The sequence below is a fragment of the Pan troglodytes genome, chromosome 11 (assembly GCF_028858775.2).
Source record: "Pan troglodytes isolate AG18354 chromosome 11, NHGRI_mPanTro3-v2.0_pri, whole genome shotgun sequence".
Lineage (NCBI taxonomy): Eukaryota > Metazoa > Chordata > Mammalia > Primates > Hominidae > Pan > Pan troglodytes.
In genome coordinates, this window is record NC_072409.2 from 25,470,772 (window position 1) to 25,488,576 (window position 17,805).

General features: G+C 38.0%; 1 protein-coding gene across 5 annotated transcripts in view; it reads left to right on the forward strand.

Annotated features, from left to right (window-relative positions):
* Positions 1-4,626: 4,626 nt before the first annotated feature.
* Positions 4,627-17,805, forward strand: part of ZNF883 (zinc finger protein 883) — a 63,624-nt gene continuing 50,445 nt past the window's right edge. For 2 of the 5 annotated variants that reach the window (XM_003312217.7, XM_063787602.1), the window contains exons 1-4: positions 4,629-4,801; positions 5,727-5,813; positions 14,868-14,947; positions 17,126-17,275. The gene's annotated coding sequence lies outside the window, so the exon portion shown is untranslated. Of the gene's footprint in view, positions 4,802-5,726; positions 5,814-14,867; positions 14,948-17,104; positions 17,276-17,805 lie in introns of all 5 variants that reach the window. The other 3 variants (XM_016961440.4, XM_016961439.4, XM_016961441.4) reach the window with 3 other exon arrangements.

Sequence of the window (17,805 nt, forward strand, 5' to 3'; positions counted from 1 at the left end):
ACTATGTTGCTTAGGGTGGTCTCAAACTCCTGGACTCAAGTGACCCTCCTGCCTCTGACTCCCAAAGTGCTGGGATTATAGGCATGAGCTACCACACCTGGCTTAGCTTTTGATTTAAAGTGAGAGATGTGTGACTTTTCCTTTCACTTAAACACTTACAGGCCATTATAGAGTTATTAATTGGCCTAATTAATCAATATTGTTTTATCTCAGGGAATAGAAAGGCCCAAGGAGAGAAAAAGAGATGGCAGAATGGCCAGTAGGTGAAGCAGTCAGAACACACACAACATTGATTAGGTTGGCTGTCTTATATGTGCATGGTCTGTGGCACTCCAAAACAATCACAATAATAACATCCATAATTGCTGACCAGAGATCACCATAACAGATATAATAATAATGAAGAACTTTGAAATATTGTGAGAATTACCCAAATGTGACGCAGAGACATCAAGCAAGCACATACTGTTGGAATAATGGTACCGATAGCCTTGCTCAGTGCAGGTTGCCACAAACCTTCAATTTGTAAAAATGCATTATCTGCTAAGTGTAATAAAGTGAAGCACAGTAAATAAGGTATGCCCATATATAGAAAACTTTAAGAAGTCTACAAAAAATTCTTAGAATTAACAAGCAAATTCTTTACTGAATTTGCAGGATATAAAAAAACTTTCAGGATACAAAATCGACATGTAAAAATCAGTTGTGTTTCTATACACTAACAATAATCTATTCAAAAAGGAAATTAAGAAAACAATTCCATTTACAATAGCATCAAAAAGAATAAAATACTTAGAATAAACTTATCAAAGGAAATAAAAGACGTAGACATGGAAAACGACACAACATTGGGAAATTTTGAAAGACACGTAAATGGAAAGACATCCTACATTTGTGAATTGGAAGAATTACTATTGTTAAAACATCTGTCTTAGTCTATTTGGTGCTGCTATAACAGAATACGATAGACTTGGTCATTTATAACGAACAGATATTTGTCGTCTCACAGTTCTGGAAAATGGAAAGTCCAATATCCAAGTTTCAGCATCTAGATAGGCCCTTTTTGCTATATCATTACATGATGGAAGGCATCACATGACAGAAGGGCAAAGAGAGAAGAGCAAAGGGGAAGCAAATGCACTTTTTTTTTTTTAAGTATAGTTAGGCTATTTCATTTTATTATACTTTCAGTTCTAGGATACATGTGCACAACGTACAGATTTGTTACATATGTATACATGTGCCATGTTGGTGTGCTGCACCCATTAACTCGTCATTTACATTAGGTATATCTCCTAATGCTATCCCTCCCCGCCCCACCCCATGACAGGCCCCAGTGTGTGATGTTCCCCTTCCTGTGTCCAAGTGTTCTCATTGTTCGATTCCCACCTATGAGTGAGAACATGCGGTGTTTGGTTTTTTGTCCTTGAGATAGTTTGCTGAGAATGATGGTTTCCAGCTTCATCCATGTCCCTACAAAGGACAGGAACTCATCCTTTTTTATGGCTGCATAGTATTCCATGGTGTATATGTGCCATATTTTCTTAATCCAGTCTATCATTGATGGACATTTGGGTTGGTTCCAAGTCTTTGCTGTTGTGAATAGTGCCGCAATAAACATACGTGGCAAACGCACTTTCTTGATAGATAAAGGCATTAGTCCATTCATGAGGGCACAGCTCTCACAACCTAACCACCTCTTTAAAGTCCCACCTGTCAATACTGTCACAATGGCAATTAAATTTCAACATGAGTTTTGAAGAGGACAAAGATTCAAAGCATAGCAATGTCCATACTTCCAGTAGTGCCCTATAGATACAGTGCAATCACTAGTAAAATCCCAATGGCATTTTTTTTTTACAGAAAAAATCCTGAAATTCATTTGGAACCACAAAAGACTCAAATAACCAAGGAAAATTTGAGCCAGACTAACAAAGCTGGAAATATCATACTCCCTAATTTCAAAATATATTATAAAGCTACATTAATCAAAACAGTGTATGACTAGCATAAAAACAGACGTCTAGACGAATGGAACAGAATAGAGAGCTCAGAAATAAACCCACAATGATGAAAAGATAGTCTCTTCAATAAATAGTGTTGGAAAAATTGGATAGCCACATGAATGAAACTGGACTCTTATGTTATACTACATGCAAACATTAACTCAAAATGGATTAAAGTCTTAAACATAAAACCTGAAGCAATAAAACGTTTAGACAAAAACATGGGGGAAAATATTCTAGACATTGTGCTGGCCAATGATTTATTGGATATGACACCAAAGTGGGATTATACCAAGTGGGATTACATCAAACTAAAAACCTCCTGCACTGGCCGGGTGCAGTGGCTCACGCCTGTAATCCCAGCACTTTGGAAGGCTGAGGCGGGTGGATCACGAGGTCAGGAGTTTGAGACCAGCTTGACCAACATGGTGAAACCCCATCTCTACTAAAAATACAAAAATTAGCCGGGCGTGGTGGCGTGCACCTGTAATCCCAGCTACTCAGGTGGCTGAGGCAGGAGAATCGCTTCAAACCAGGAGGTGGATGTTGCAGTGAGCTGAGATCATCACGCCACTGCACTCCAGCCTGGGCGACAGAGCGAGACTCCATCAAAAAACCAAAAACAAAAAAAAAAACAAAAAAAAACAAAAACCCTCCTGCGCAGCAAGAAACAACAAAATAAAAAGATAAAAAAGCAACGAACAGAATTTATTTTTTGAAGAAAATATTTTCAGACCATATATCTGATAAGAGGTTAATATCCAGAGAGTTAATATCTGCCTGACAAAGGAATTCCTATGCATCAATGGCAAAAAACAAATAACCCAATTAAAATTGGGTGAAGCATCTGCATAGTCATTTTTCCAAAGAAGACATACAAATAGCCAACAGGTATATGAACAAGTGCTCAGTATCACTAGTCATCAGGGAAATGCAAATGAAAACCACAATGAGATATCACCATACTTCTGTTAAAATAGCTATTATAAAAATAAATACATAACAGATGATGTAGAGGAAACAAACCCTGTGTACTATTAGTAGGAATGTAAATTGGTCCAGCCACTATGGAAATCAATATAAATGTACCTCTAAATATAGAATTACCCTTTGATCCAGCAATCTCACTTTTGGGTATATATCCGGAGGAATGGAAATCTGGATCTCAAAGAGATATCTGCACTTCCACGTTTATTGCAGCAGTATTCACAGTAGCCAAGATATGGAAACAACCTAAATATCTATTGGTGGACAAGTAAAGAAAATGTGGTATATACATATAATGGAATATTATTCAGCCTTATTAATAATGAAATCCTGTCATTTATGACACCATGGATGAAACTGGAGGATATTATGCTAAGTGAAAGAAGTTAGGCACAGAAAGACAAATATTGCATGATCTCACTTATATGTGGAATCAAAAATAAGGAAATACGTAGAAACAGAAAGTAAAATGGTGAAGGGGCTGGTGAGGGAGAAATGGGCAGGTTTTGGTCAAAGAGTACAAAGTTTCAGTATTTATTTATACAAAATAAATAAGATCTGGATGTCTTCTTACCATAAAGAGCCTATGATTCACAATAGTGTATTATATACTTAAAAATAAGTAAAGAGGGTAGATCTCACATTAAGTGTTCTTACCACAAAAGGTGGGGGAAGCCCAAAGGGGTGGAAACTTTTGGAAGTGATAGATGAATTTATGGGATTGATGGCATGATGGCTTAATGGTTTCACAGGTATATATACTTATCTCCAAACACATCAAGTTGTGTATATTAACTGTGTACAGTTATATCAATCATAGCTCAATAAAGCAATTTTTAAAAGTATGTATAGTTTTATACTTGAGAATATCTAATTATACAGAATTTGTATATATATGCATAGAAATTACATATTTAACTATATAATAGGGAGTATCTTGGAGTGAACTTTTATCTGACTAATTTTGTTCTTTTTCCTTACCTCTATTCTCTGTTATCTACAATCTATCTATCTATCTATATTCGTTTGTTTAAGAAAAAAGTTAAGATATACATATTCCCTCTTCATTATATTCGTTTTTTGGACGTTTTTGTCAAGAACAGATGTGGAGGAGTGAACAGATTACTCTACAAGGATGTTCATCAGTATACTGTGTTTGGTAGCACTGAAGGGATCATAACCTAAGTTCCTAACAGGAAGAAAAAAGCTAGAAAAAAATTTACCCCAAAAGTATGACCTCATTCTTGGATGGAATCTCTCTGGTGCTTGCTCGCTGTCTCTCTCTCTGCCCCCTGTCTCTGCCCGCCCCGCACCCCTGCCACCATCCCCTCAACACACACTCATAACAAAGAAGCTAGCTATAAATCAGAGATTTACTTTTAGAATGCTAAAAAATATTAATCACTGCGTTAATAAATATTTCTGCACTGAATCCATCTGGGTAGTTTGGTTTTTTATCTGTTGAATAAAGAGTTATTTATAAATCATCTATTAATGTAGTGAATAGGTATTACTTTTGTGTCTGGGGTGTTGTTAACGCAAACTTTGCATCTCTTTGGATTTACAGTTGTTTATAGCAAAAGAAAAAATCTTTTTCTTTTTTCTTCTTTTCACGTAAACAACGATGGAAAAGACGCACGTTCGCAACCCGCAAAGCATTAGAAAGACACCGGTGAAAGACGCAGCTCAAGAGGGCGCTTTGCAGAAGATGCTGGGAAATGTAGTTCCTGGCGGCCGCGTGCGCAGGCGTACTTCCTGGCTTGGGAACCACATCGCCCGACTGTGCTCTTTATTTTTCCGTGGAGCAGGTGAGCTTTTTCTTTCCCGACCATTGCACTCGTGTGGGAGGTGGGGAGAGAGGTCCACTTCAAACACAACCATTTGGGCGGGTCGGGAGAGGCCTGAGAATGCACTGGCCGGGCCCGGGGGCGGAGGAAAGCCGATTAGGTCAGGCTGGGTATTTGGTTCACGTTGCAGTGGAGGGGTGGTGGTGACCTGGGCCAGCATCCCTCTTCGGGTTCAGGAGGAGGCAAAGCCCTGTCTGCTCATCCCAGCCTTAACAGTCAGGGGCTTGGGTTCTCTTCTGGGTTGGAGGGTCATGAGAACAGAGCTCAGAGCTTTTGGGCCTTGCTTTGACTGTGATGGGGGGCAGTTTATCTGGGGAGGGGCAACCACCCCAGACCTTGGTGGTAGGTAGACCTGGGAATTGCAAGAAAACCGTGATATACGTATTTAGTGCCAAGTAGAATTTAGGTTTCCCGACATCCAGTTCTTGCTCTTTCCTCAGAAACTCACCTCCTCTCTAGAGATAGCTTGTTTCGTTTTACTGGTAAATTTCTGAAGTCTCTTCTATAAAGAACTGTGGAATTGATTCCCTACACTCTGCGGGCGACGAAGAGCAATTGTTTGTTCTTTGAGATGGCATTTGTGAATGCACTTCGAAAAATTGTATATGCTTTACAAGTATTACTGTTAACAAACAAAGAGGGAGCTGGTGCACTCGGTGCCACCCATCATGGGAGGATAAAGTTAGCCCTGTTTCTGGTTTGTCAGATTGGACCAGTGACCAGAGATAGGAATGTAAGTGGCCTTTCACTTTGTACTCTGCAGGGAAAGAATCTGTTCCTAGATTCATTCTGACATTTTTACAGAGGGTGTGGGTTATATCCAGGTAGTCAGACAGGCTTCCCATAAAGACAGTCCTGATTTCTCAGGGCCCCTTTCCTTTTTCAGCTCTGCTTTCTCAGGTCTCTACTTACTTATATAAGATGGCATCAAGAAGAAGGACCTGACCACTGGCCCCTGACTACATGGTCTTTGGTGAGCAAAACTTTTCAAGGCATTTGTACCTTAAGCTGGGTTTAATTTCTAAAGTTCTATCTTGCAGTGTGGAAAAATCATATGCAATTAAATGTCCCTTGATAATCTCTTTTATTGCTCATTATTTGCTTTCAATTTTTTTTTTTTTTTTTTTTGAGACAAGGTCTCGCCCAGTTGCCCAGGCTGGAGTGCAGTGCACGATCTTGGCTCACTGCAACCTCTGCCTCCTGGGTTCAAGCGATTCTCCTGCCTCAGCCTCCTGAGTAGCTGGGATTACAGGCGTGCACCACCACGCCCGGCTAATTTTTGTATTTTTAGTAGAGATGGGGTTTCACCATTTTGGGCATCCTGGTCTCAAACTCCTGATCTCATGATCTGCCCACCTCAGCCTCCCAAAGTGCTGGGATTACAGGTGTGAGCCACCGCGCCCGGCCTAATTTTTCTTTATAACTGACAAATAAAAATTGTATATATTCATCATGTGTAACATGTTGTTTTGAAATATGTATACATAGTAGAATGGCTAAATCAAGCTAATGAACACACATCACCTCACGTACTTTTCATTTTTTGTGGTGAGAGCACTTAAACTGCTCTCATAGCAATTTTCAAGAATACATTGTTATGAACAATAGTTCATAACGTGCATGCACATGTAATGTGTATACAACCATGCAATAATATACATGTATAAATGTACCCCAACTATGTTCTTTAAACATTAAAATAACTCAGCATAGCAAGATGCTCACTTACGAGAGGGCTGTGAGAAGTGAGACTGAGGAAACAGGAGATTCTCCCATCTCACTCTTACCTTTAGATAACATACTTTCTTGAGCCTGTTGGGCAGATTTGTACAAATAAAATATACATGTGTGTCTGTAATGCAGCTGTGCTGTATTTTTTATTTCCTGAAATATCACCTCTGTCCAGAGGGAGGGAAAATTTTCTTTCTTTCACTCACTGAATAAATATTCATTGAGCGTCTACTTTTTGCCAGCTAATGTTCTAAGCATTGGGATATAACAGTGAATAACACAAAGTTCCTGCCTATGTGGAACTGACAGTCTTGGATGGGCACACAGACAATAATGTAAACACAGATGTTCCTCAACTGAGCATGAGGTTACATTCCAGTAAATGTGTAAGTTGAAAATATTAATTCAAAAATGTACTAATTCACCTAACCTACTGAACATCATTCATAGTGATGAATAGAGGAAACTATACCAGAGTAATGGGGCTAGGGAAGGCATAGGACAGCTGTTATTTAATATAGGGGAGTGAGAGAAGGCTTCACTGGTAGATGATATTATAGAAAATGAGAATATGGGCTGGGCGCGATGGCTCATGCCTGTAATCCCAGCACTTTGGGAGGCTGAGGCAGGCAGATCACGAGGTCAAGAGATTGAGACCATCCTGTCCAACATGGTGAAACCCTGTCTCTACTAAAAATACAAAAATTAGCTGGGCGTGGCGGCACACGCCTGTAGTCCCAGCTACTCGGGAGGCTGAGGCAGGAGAATCGCTTGAACCTGGGAGGCGGAGATTGCATTGGGCCGAGATCACGCCACTGCATTCCAGCCTGGGCTACAGAGCAAGACTCTGTCTCCAAAAAAAAAAAAAAAAAAAGGAATATGAGCCTTTTAGATACTTGGGGAGGGGAGGGGGATTAGGGAGGTTAAGTTCCTCAGCAGAAGCAACAGCAAATGCAAAGCCTCAAGGTGCAGATGTGCTTAACCTTTGTGGGAGCATCAGGAAGGCCACGTGGCCAGAGAGGGGTGAGTGATAGCAGCACAGCAGGAGTTGAGATGAGAGAGGTAAGGCGTGCAGACCACACAGCACACAGGCTAGTATGGCCACAGCCAGTTTGGCTTTTATGCTGAATGAGAAGAGAAAACGTAGGAGGTGATGGTGTTCGGTGTTATTGTTTATTCAGCTCTATTGAGATTTACATATAATTTACCAATTTTCATAGGAGGATTTTGAATAGAGAAGTGACATAACTTGACTTAGTTTAAAGGAACAATTTTGGATGCTCTGTTGAGAATAGAGTATAGGGTAGCAAGGTCAGACATGGATACTGGCTAGGAAGCTAAAGCAATCATCCAGGTGAAAGATGGATTTTTCTATTTCCTTCATTATCTGACTTCTTAAGCCAACCAACACTTCATCCACCCCAAACTTCCAATTCCTCTCCCCATCTCCACTCTCATGCTTCCTATTTCACTAAGAGAACTAGAAAAGAACTTCCAAATGCTCTCACCACCACATCCCCTAACCTTCCAGGAAGTATTCCCATTATACTCCATAGTAACAGGAGGGAACCTGTCTTCCCTCCTGTTACTATGGAGAAATGGCCTGGACTCTAATTTATGGCCAACTCCTCTACCAGTGCACTAGATCCCACTTTCTCTCACTTACCTGGGACAGTGCCTGGGACAATCACTGGGCAAAATTCCTGATAGTTTTGTCATTTACATATATTTTGCTTATTTAGCTATATAGACATAATTTTTCAGAAAAATAGAAAAATTCAAATAAAATGCTGGATTTTTAAATCATAAATGATCTAATATCCATCAACACTTAATTTACTGTGAGAGAAATCCACAAATACATAATGTTTCTATCATTCTTGAGTTGAAAGGAACTTCTGTTAAAAGAGTTCAACTGTAATTCCATTGGATCAAAACTATTCATAAATCCGTAGAATTTCCTTCCTTTTCATAAATATTTCTTCCTGTTACTCTATGCACCATTCCCTCCCAAACCCTTGTCTCATTTTCAGTTTCATTACTTAGAATGTTAAAAAAGGACATCTTAGCCAATTCTCAAAGCCCTGGTATCTGTATTTTCTATTTGAGTTTAGGCCATTCACATGTGTCTTGATTTCACTTCAGTTTTGTACATTTTCTTGTGTCATTAGTAAATTAAAGAGAATATGCTTTATAGGCAGTAATTTGCATGTGTAAACATGAGGCTTTCCACTTAAAATGTTTACACTTAACTACCTGATTAAAAACTAATACATTCTTATGATAATCATTAAAATTTTAATTTATGAAGAATTTATGTCTTTAGAAGGACTCAGGGTGATTTGAATGGCTCATTGCCCTTTCAAGAAAATCTTTGTACAAAATTCTGACCTGGTGATGCAGAAAAAATTTTCCCTCTATGAATTTGACTAATAATTTGAAATTTTTCTCCTTTTCATTCTTTTTCTTTTCAGAAATAGTGTTTGGACCATTTTTAAATGGAGAGAAATAATGCTGAACTCGAGAATAGGGGAGAGGCTATAGTCCTAGCTCTGCCAGCGGCTAATTGGGTGACCTTAGGCAAGTCAGTTCATTACTGTTGGCTTGAGATGTGTCCTGGGCAAACTGAAGAAATTTGCCTTAATGTTTCCTGAACCTCTTTCTAACTCAAATGCACTGACATTATGACATCATTTGTGAGGTTTAGAGAGCAAGAAGCTCTAGTATCTGGCACTTGTTTTTATTTTCTGTCTTTACTGTTCTAACAACATCAGAGTCAGCCTTGAAAGAGAAAGGAACTCACAGTTGGATGGCCTGAGGGATGTGGCAAAGATAGGATACTCACAGCTAATTTTGCCTGGCTGATTACAGGGATCATTATGAGTTGAGAACATAGTAACCACAGGGTTTTTAAATAACAACTGTCAGGTCACCAGTATACTAAGAAGTAGGTAAGACAGGGTCTCCAGTCATATTTTGGGGAGTTAGTCATGAGTTCTATCTGGCTACTGTGACCCAGAAACCTCACAGATTCAGCAATACTAGCAGAAGTGTAGTTTAGAATTCTGACAGGCAGGCTGCTGAAACTAAACTGATGAAAGAATAAATAGCTTGCAGAACATTAATCGTTGAGTGTTCATTAAAACATCTACCCCGTCAGGGGTACCCTACTAAGTATATGGAGATTTTTTTCTTTTGAGACGGAGTCTTGCTCTGTTGCCCAGGCTGGAGTGCAGTGGCACGATCTCAGCTCACTGCAACCTCCGCCTCCCAGTTTCAAGCGATTCTCCTGCCTCAGCCTCCTGAGCAGCTAGGACTACAGACACGAACCACCACGCCCGGCTAATTTTTGTATTTTTAGTAGAGACAGGGTTTCACCATCTTGCACAGGCTGGTCTTGAACTCCTGACCTCGTGATCTGCCTGCCTCAGCTTCCCAAAATGCTGGGATTACAGGCGTGAGTCACTGTGCCCAGCCAAGATTTTGTTTTTTTTTTAAATTACCATAGTCTTTGCTCAGAAAGATAAAATCTAGCCACAAGAAGCATTAACCTTACTTTGCAGTTAGAAGGTATTCAATAAATTTTGATTTGAAAAATATAGTTAATAATGGCTTAGCTGTAGAAGAAGAGAGACAGATTAGATGGTATTTGGGTATTAGATAGGTACCCAAATCCTATCAAATTCTGAAGTTTATATGGCAATAAGGTAATTTGGACAGATTCATGGACTGTTGATACAGGAAAAACACTAATGACTTGAATCCTACTTCTTTAAGATAGCGGGTTTAACTAGAAGCATGTTACAGATATATCACAAGGTGAACTCCAAAACTGAGGCTTAGCCCGGGAGGCCAAGTGGGGTCTTGGCTTTGTGCAGGAAAGAATTCCAGAGCAAGCTGACAGAGTAAAGTGTAAGCAAGTTTATTAAAAAGTAAAATAAAAGGGTGGCTACTCCATAGGCAGAGCAGGGCCACCCCATATGTATAGTAGCATGGGGAGCAGGGGTTGTTAGCTGGCTATTTTATGACTATTTCATGATTATATGCTAAACAAGGGGTCGATTACTCATGAGTTTTCTGGGAAGAGGGGGTGCTCCTGGAACTGGGGGTTTCCCTGTCCAAACCATACAGGGTAACTTTGGGCATTGCCATGGCAATTGTAAACTGTCATGGCTCTGGTGGGCATGTTTTTTAGCATGCTAATATATTATAATTAGTGTATAATGAGCAGGGAAGGTCGCTTTTGTTGTCATCTTGATTCTAGCTGGTTTAGGCTGGTTTCTTTTTTTTTTTTTTTTTTTAATTTTTCATGCTTGAACTTTTAGAGAAATAGGCTGGTTTCTTTACTGTATGCCTCTTATTGGCAGGATCTTGTTACCTGTTGTTTACTTTCTCCTGTCTTACCAGTGGTGTCATATGACTCACTGTCTTGTAAACTAGTCCTGCTGAATTCCTATCTCAGATACAAAGACTACAGAATTGGGAATCAAGAGAAGTCTATTCATGCACTCATTCAAGTAATATTTACTGGATGCATAGTGAATACCAGGTTCTGTGGGTGGCACTGAGGACAGAAGAGGACTGTCCTGTTCTCAAGAAGCTAATAGTCTAGGAAGGCAGACAGACATTGGAAGTAGAATATTGACATACAATGAATGTAATGATGTAGTGAGAGGAAAAGTACAAGGTTCTGTGAGTTCATTTTTGCAGGTAATATAACTATTATTAACAATGTTTATGACTCAAAGGTAATTTGTCATGAACCTGGTCTGGTTGTAATGTGACTTTATAATAAGTAAATACAAATAAATAAACCTTTTCCACTAAGAGTATATGAGAGCAGCCATTTTCCCAATACTTAAAACAGTACTGAATACTGCCTGTTTTTAACATTTTTGCCAATCTGATGAATGAAAATTGATATCTTAATTTGTATTTCTGGGATTAGAAGTGAGCTTGAAAATCTTTTTGTATATTGATCGTTTGTATTTCTTTTGTGAATTTCCTATTCATATCTTTTGCCCAGATTTGTATTGCATTATACATTTTTCCTATTTGATTTGTAGAAACTATATATAATACAGAAAATGGTCCTTTTTGCTTTATTAGTTGCAAATATTTACTCCCAATATGTCTTTTGTCTTTTAATTTAGTTGATTGCCTTCTATGTTTGTATAGTCAAATCTGTGAATCTTTTTCTATATAGCCTCTAGATTTTATATTTTATTAAGGATTTCCCCATTGCAAGATTATAAAAAATATTCTTGCAATAGTTTTCCTGGCTCTTTTATAGTTCTAGTTTTATGTTTAAGTTTTTAATTCATCTATAATTATTTTTCATAAGGCAGCAGCTTTGAATTTATTTTTTCCCTAAGTGGATAAACCAGTTGTCCTAAGATTATTTATTAAATTTTTATCCTTCCTCAAATAATTTGAAATGCTACCTTTATCATATATTAAATCCCCACAAAATAAAAGGCCTATTTCTAGACTCAGTTTTATTATTCTTTCAGTCTATCCCTGTGCCACTACCACCCTGTTTTAAAATTAATGTAGCTATAGAATATGTTTGGATATCTAGTATGGGCAAGTCCCCACCCTCAATCCTCGTCTTTTTTCATGTATTATATAGGTGTTTTAGACAGTTTGGGCTACTGTAACAGAATACTGTAGACTGGGTGGCTTAAACAACAAACATTTCTTTCTCATAGTTCTGGAGTCTGGAAATCCAAAATCAGAGTGCCATCATTGTCAGGTTCTTGTTGAAAGCCCTCTTCCTGGTTTACAGATGGCCATCTTATTGTTTCCTCACATGGCAAAGAGAAAGATCATTTCTCTCATGTTTCCTCTTATAAGGGCACTAATCCCATTGGTGAGGCCTCCATCATCATGACCTAATTACCTCCCAAAGGCCTCACCTAATATTATCACCTCAGGGGTTAAAATTTCAACATATGAATTTTGAGAGGACACAAACATTTAGTTCTTAGCTAAAGTTTAGTCAGTTAAGTTGGAGTATGCATTTGTCTCCTAGCACTGCCCTAGCAATGTGCCACAAATTGGGTAACTTAAAACAATATAAATTTATTATCTCACAGTTCTGAGGCTAGAACTCCAAAATCAAGCTGTCAGCAAGGTCATCCTGCCTCTGAAACCTGTAGGAAAATCATTCTTTGCTTCTTCCTAGCTTCAGGTGGTTTGCTGGAAATCTTTGGTATTCCTCAGCTTGCAGCTGCTTAACTCTGTTCTCTGCTCTTTCATCACATGACTTTCTGTGTGTGTGTCTGTGGGTCTTCTTAAAAGGGCACCAGCCATACTGGATTAGGAGCCCACCGCATTCCAGTGTGAACTCACCTTAACTAATTACATCTGCAGTGATCCTGTTTCCAAATAAGGTCACGTTCTGAGGTACTGAGGTTAGGATTACAACATACCTTTTTTGGAGGGACACAATTCAACCCACAACAGGGGAGAATTGACATCTTTAAAATATTAAGTCTTCTCATCCAGAAACATGGCTTTTCAGTTGATTCTCTTGAACTGCTGAGGAGTCAGCAGTCTTATTGTTTCTGCTTTGAAGTTACTCTGCCCTTTTGTTAAATTACTTTTAAGATTGTTCTCCTTTTCTGTGATTTTCAGGAGTTTGACTATTCTATTCTTGGGTGTAGCTTTCTTTGTATTTAGCTTGCTTATGGTTTGAGGGCAGTGGAATCTGTGAGTCATTGGTTGGGAAAAATCTATCCTTATTCCCTTAAATATAGCATCATTTCCATTCTTTTTTTTTTTTTTTTGAGACTCCACTTATATGTTAGACCGCTTAAGTCACATAAGCCCCTATACTCATTTTTAAGAGATAAGCTTTTATTGAATATCTGATATATGAAAAGGACTACATAAACTGCATCATCAGGAAGTAAAACATAAAACAAGGTGTATTAGTCCATTCTCATGCTGCTAATAAAAACATAGCCAAGACTGGGTAATTTATAAAGGAAAGAGGTTAAATGGACTCCCAGTTCAGCAAGCTGGGAAGGCCTCATAATCATGGCAGAAGACGAAGGAAGAGCAAAGGGACTTCTTACATGGTGGTGGGCAAGAGAGAGCTTATGCAGGCAGAGGAACTCCCATTTATAAAACCATCAGATCTCATAAGAGTTATTCACTACCATGAGAACAGTATGGGGGAAACTGCGCCAATGATTCAGTTATCTCCACCTGGCCCAATCCTTGACGTGTGGGGACAATTCCAGGTGAGATTTGGGTGGGGACACAGCAAAATCATATCACAAGGTGTCTTAGTTTGTGCTGCTATAGCAAAATACCTGAGACAGGGCAATTTATAAAGAACAGAAATTTATTTATCACAGTTCTGGAGGCTTGAAGTTCAAGATCATGGTGCCAACAGGTTTGTTGTCTAGTGAAGGCTCAGTCTATGCTTCAGGATGGTGCCTTGTTGCAGTGAACACTGTCCTTACATGGCAGAAAACATGGAAGGGAACAAACCCACTCCCTCAAGCCTTTTTATAAGGTCCTTAATCCCTTCCATGAAGGCTCTACACTCATGACTTAATCGCCTCCCGAAGGCCTCCACCTCTTAATATTATCGCATTGGCAATTAAGTTTCAACATGTGGCTTTTGGGAGATTCATTTAGAATATAGCACATGGCTAAATGATGATTAAAAGAAAAACAAACTGTAAGAAAATAGTTGAAATAAATAGGAGATTAACTTAAAAATAAGGTATCTTTTACTTTTATTAATAAACTTATTTTAGAATAGTTTTAGATTTGCATAAAATTTACAAATATATTACAGAGAGTTCCCACATCCCCACAGCCAGTTTTCCCTACTGTCAACATCTTATGTTAGTTTGGTACATTTGTCACAGTTAGTGAAGGTTGGTACATTAACTGTAGTATTTCATTAAAATTTTTTTAGTATTTATGTAGTGTCATTTTTCTACTCTCTGATCTCATTCAAGATACCATGTTACATTTAGTTATATTTTCTCCTTAGGCTTCTATTGGCTGCAATATTTTCTTAGCTTTTTAAATTACCATTATTGTTTTAGGTGTCTTTATAGGGAAACTTCCGTATTGCTTCTGTATATCCTAAACAAGTAGTAGACATCAAATAATAAACTTTTGGCCACTCTTGAACCTAGAACTCTGAATCCTTTTCGAACAACTTAATAGTCCTCCACTTTGTCATTTTTAATTGTTAGCTTTACTGTTTCTTTCGTAAATGTCTGCAGGACTGATCCTTTAATGAGCAGGTACTTGTTTGATGTTTTAGGAACCCGTGGCATTGGAAGATGTCAGAGACATGGCACATGGATGTGATCTTCAAAAACTGTTACAGCCTCATCTCATTGGGTGAGTAAAGTTTCTCCAATGCCAAAATATGTAGGATCATGAGATTTACAGGTGTTCATCTGAGACTCAGCTTTGAGTTTAGGGACCAGAGACAAGATATTTCTGTACTAAACAGATGATAGTCCTTTTCTTTAAAACTTTGTAAATAGATAGTCTTACTTTGTTACCTTAGAAGTATCAACATTTCTCTATCGCAGAATTCCTGAAGACTACTTAGGACATAATTCTAGGATCCATCGATATTATCTTCCAACTAAGAAGAACCATATAAATAGATAACAAAGGAAAAATGGAGAAATGTCACAAAATATCAGCCAGGAAAGAATCAGATAACTAAAACAACCAAGAAGACAGGAATCCTTGTAAATAAGAGTCCATTTATCCACTATGGTGGTGCTAGTAACAATAGTGGTACTAGGAGATAGCTTTTGAAATGTTGGTTAGGGTCCTCTATGCAGAGCCCCTCGTCTGTATTTTAAAAACCTGCATTCCTCTAGTAGAAGCAACAGCAACTTCATTTCTATATACCTTTATCTATCTTCTCACATATCTCTTGATCTCAGAGGAAGATTGGCCCCTTCCATTGTTAATCTTTCCATTCTGTACATCAGATTCCATTATTTTCTACTTGTTTTAGGGCCTGATTTAATGACTGTTTTATGATTCATTCTCTCCCGTTCACCAGCTCCTTTCCTTCTACTTTCAGACATTAAAAAGGTTTTCTTGCTTTTAAAATAACATGTTGCCTAAAAATTTTTTATCTGCCTTTCAAAATTATTCTGTCATTACCAAATGTTTCAGACTTGTAGCTAATATCCTAAGTTCCTATTCTCTTTTAATCTTTGGAGTTAGATTCTTGTCTTCTGCTAAAATTATTTTGAAGAGATTCTTGAATTCTTTCTTTATAGCAGCCTGTTCTTAGTCCTTTCTGTGTTCAGACTTTCTGCTGTGTTTGGTATTTTGTTTTACCTTGTGTGACATCACCAGATTCTTTTCCATTCTAATCCCTTTCCAAATGCTTTTTTGTTAACTTCACTTGCTCCCTAATGTAAATGCATGTGCCTTTATGATTTTTTACTTGTTTATTTTTATCTCAAAAAATTAGTGCATTCTGATATCCTCAAATAGTCCTTCCATGTTAACTGTCTTATATATTTTTTCAACTTAAGTGTTTCACTTATATTCTATCCCCATATATTCCCCTGCTTAGAGTTTATCTCCATTAGAATGTCCTACTTCACTTTAAAACACTTTAACCTCAATATGGTGAAAGCAAAATCACCAACTTTCCCTGGGTAGCCTCTCTTTATCATTAGTACCACTATTCTTCCAGCCTCCTTGGCTAGAAAACATTGTATCTTTATGAATCTTGTTTTGTAAAAATTCCCTATAATCTATTTCAGCATTTTTTGTTTCTTCTTTTTTATGTCTTATCTACACTTACACCAAGTTCTTACTAGTATTCTCCCAATCCAGGCTCATATCTTTCATATTATACTTTCTTGCTAAGTTTGACCAGTGTTGTTTTATTCATTTTAGACAGAATTAACAAGCTTTTAATCTAAAACATCACATCTAAGATATATTTATCCTGTTAATGTTCTGACAGAAAACTTCAGTTTTCCTGTCTCCTCCTAGATGACATTGAATTTCGCTGTTTAAAGTGTGAGAGTTTTTTATTATCTGATCCCATTTCACTTTTCTGGTTTTTTGCCTCTGGTTTCCAAAAACATACATACATTTGAATTAGTTTCATTGTCTTTTATTCACAACATTTATTTTACTGAATCTTTACCTTTGATTTTATTATGCACTTTGTCTCAAAGCTACCATTTCTTTTATCACACCTATTGTGATATCATACAAAACATATCTGGTCTTTGTTTCCAATTCTTGTCACAGAGCTTTGAAAGCCCTCCAAATTTCCTGAGTGATAGGAATATCTTTTGTTGTTCATAATACACCTTTTTAAAAAATCATACTTGAGTTTATGTGGATGAGGTGAAATAGGGTAGGGCCCCTAGATAGCCTCAATAGTGGATCTGATCACTAAAAAGACTAAGCAACTAGAGGGTTATAACTTTCAACTCCACCCACTAACCTCTGGGAAGGAAGGTATGGGGATGGAGATTAAGCTCTATACAAATTCTTAAACAGTGATATTTGATGAGCTTCTAGATTGGTCTACACATCAAGGTGCTGGAAGTGTCGCGTGCCCAGAGATGATGTGGAAGCTGTATACCCCTTTCCCTTCTGCCCACCTTGCCCTGTGCATCTCTTCCTGAATGGCTTTTCCTGAATTGTATCCTTTATAATAAACTGATAAATGTAAGTAAAGTGTTTTCCTGAGTTCTGTGAGCCATTCTAGCAAATTATTGAACCAGAGAAGGAGGGGTTATAGGAACCCTCAACTTGTAGCCAGTTGGTCAGAAGTATGGGAGGACCAGCTTGTGATTATCATCTGAAGTGGAGGCAGTCTTGTGGGTCTGAGCCCTTTAACTTGAGGGATATGATGCTTACTCCAGGTAGGTAGTGTTGGAATTAGAGTAAATTGTAGGATATCTAGTTGGTGTCCAGAGAGTTGGAGAATTGGTCAGCATGGAAAAAACCCCACACATTTGCACACAGAAGTGTGTTAAGTATGAGTTATAGAGAAGAATAGGCTGTGGCTATACAATTTGTCAGAAATGTTGTGAGTAGAGAAACAGTGTTTTCCAGACATATATATATTGTTCCATTTCACCTTTAAACTTCCCTATTAATCAGCACTTATATTGAAAAACTTTACATTTTATCATAGCACTATTTTATTTTCTGTAACTGATGAATGAGCCTTGTTTTCTGCCTTTGTATTTCAG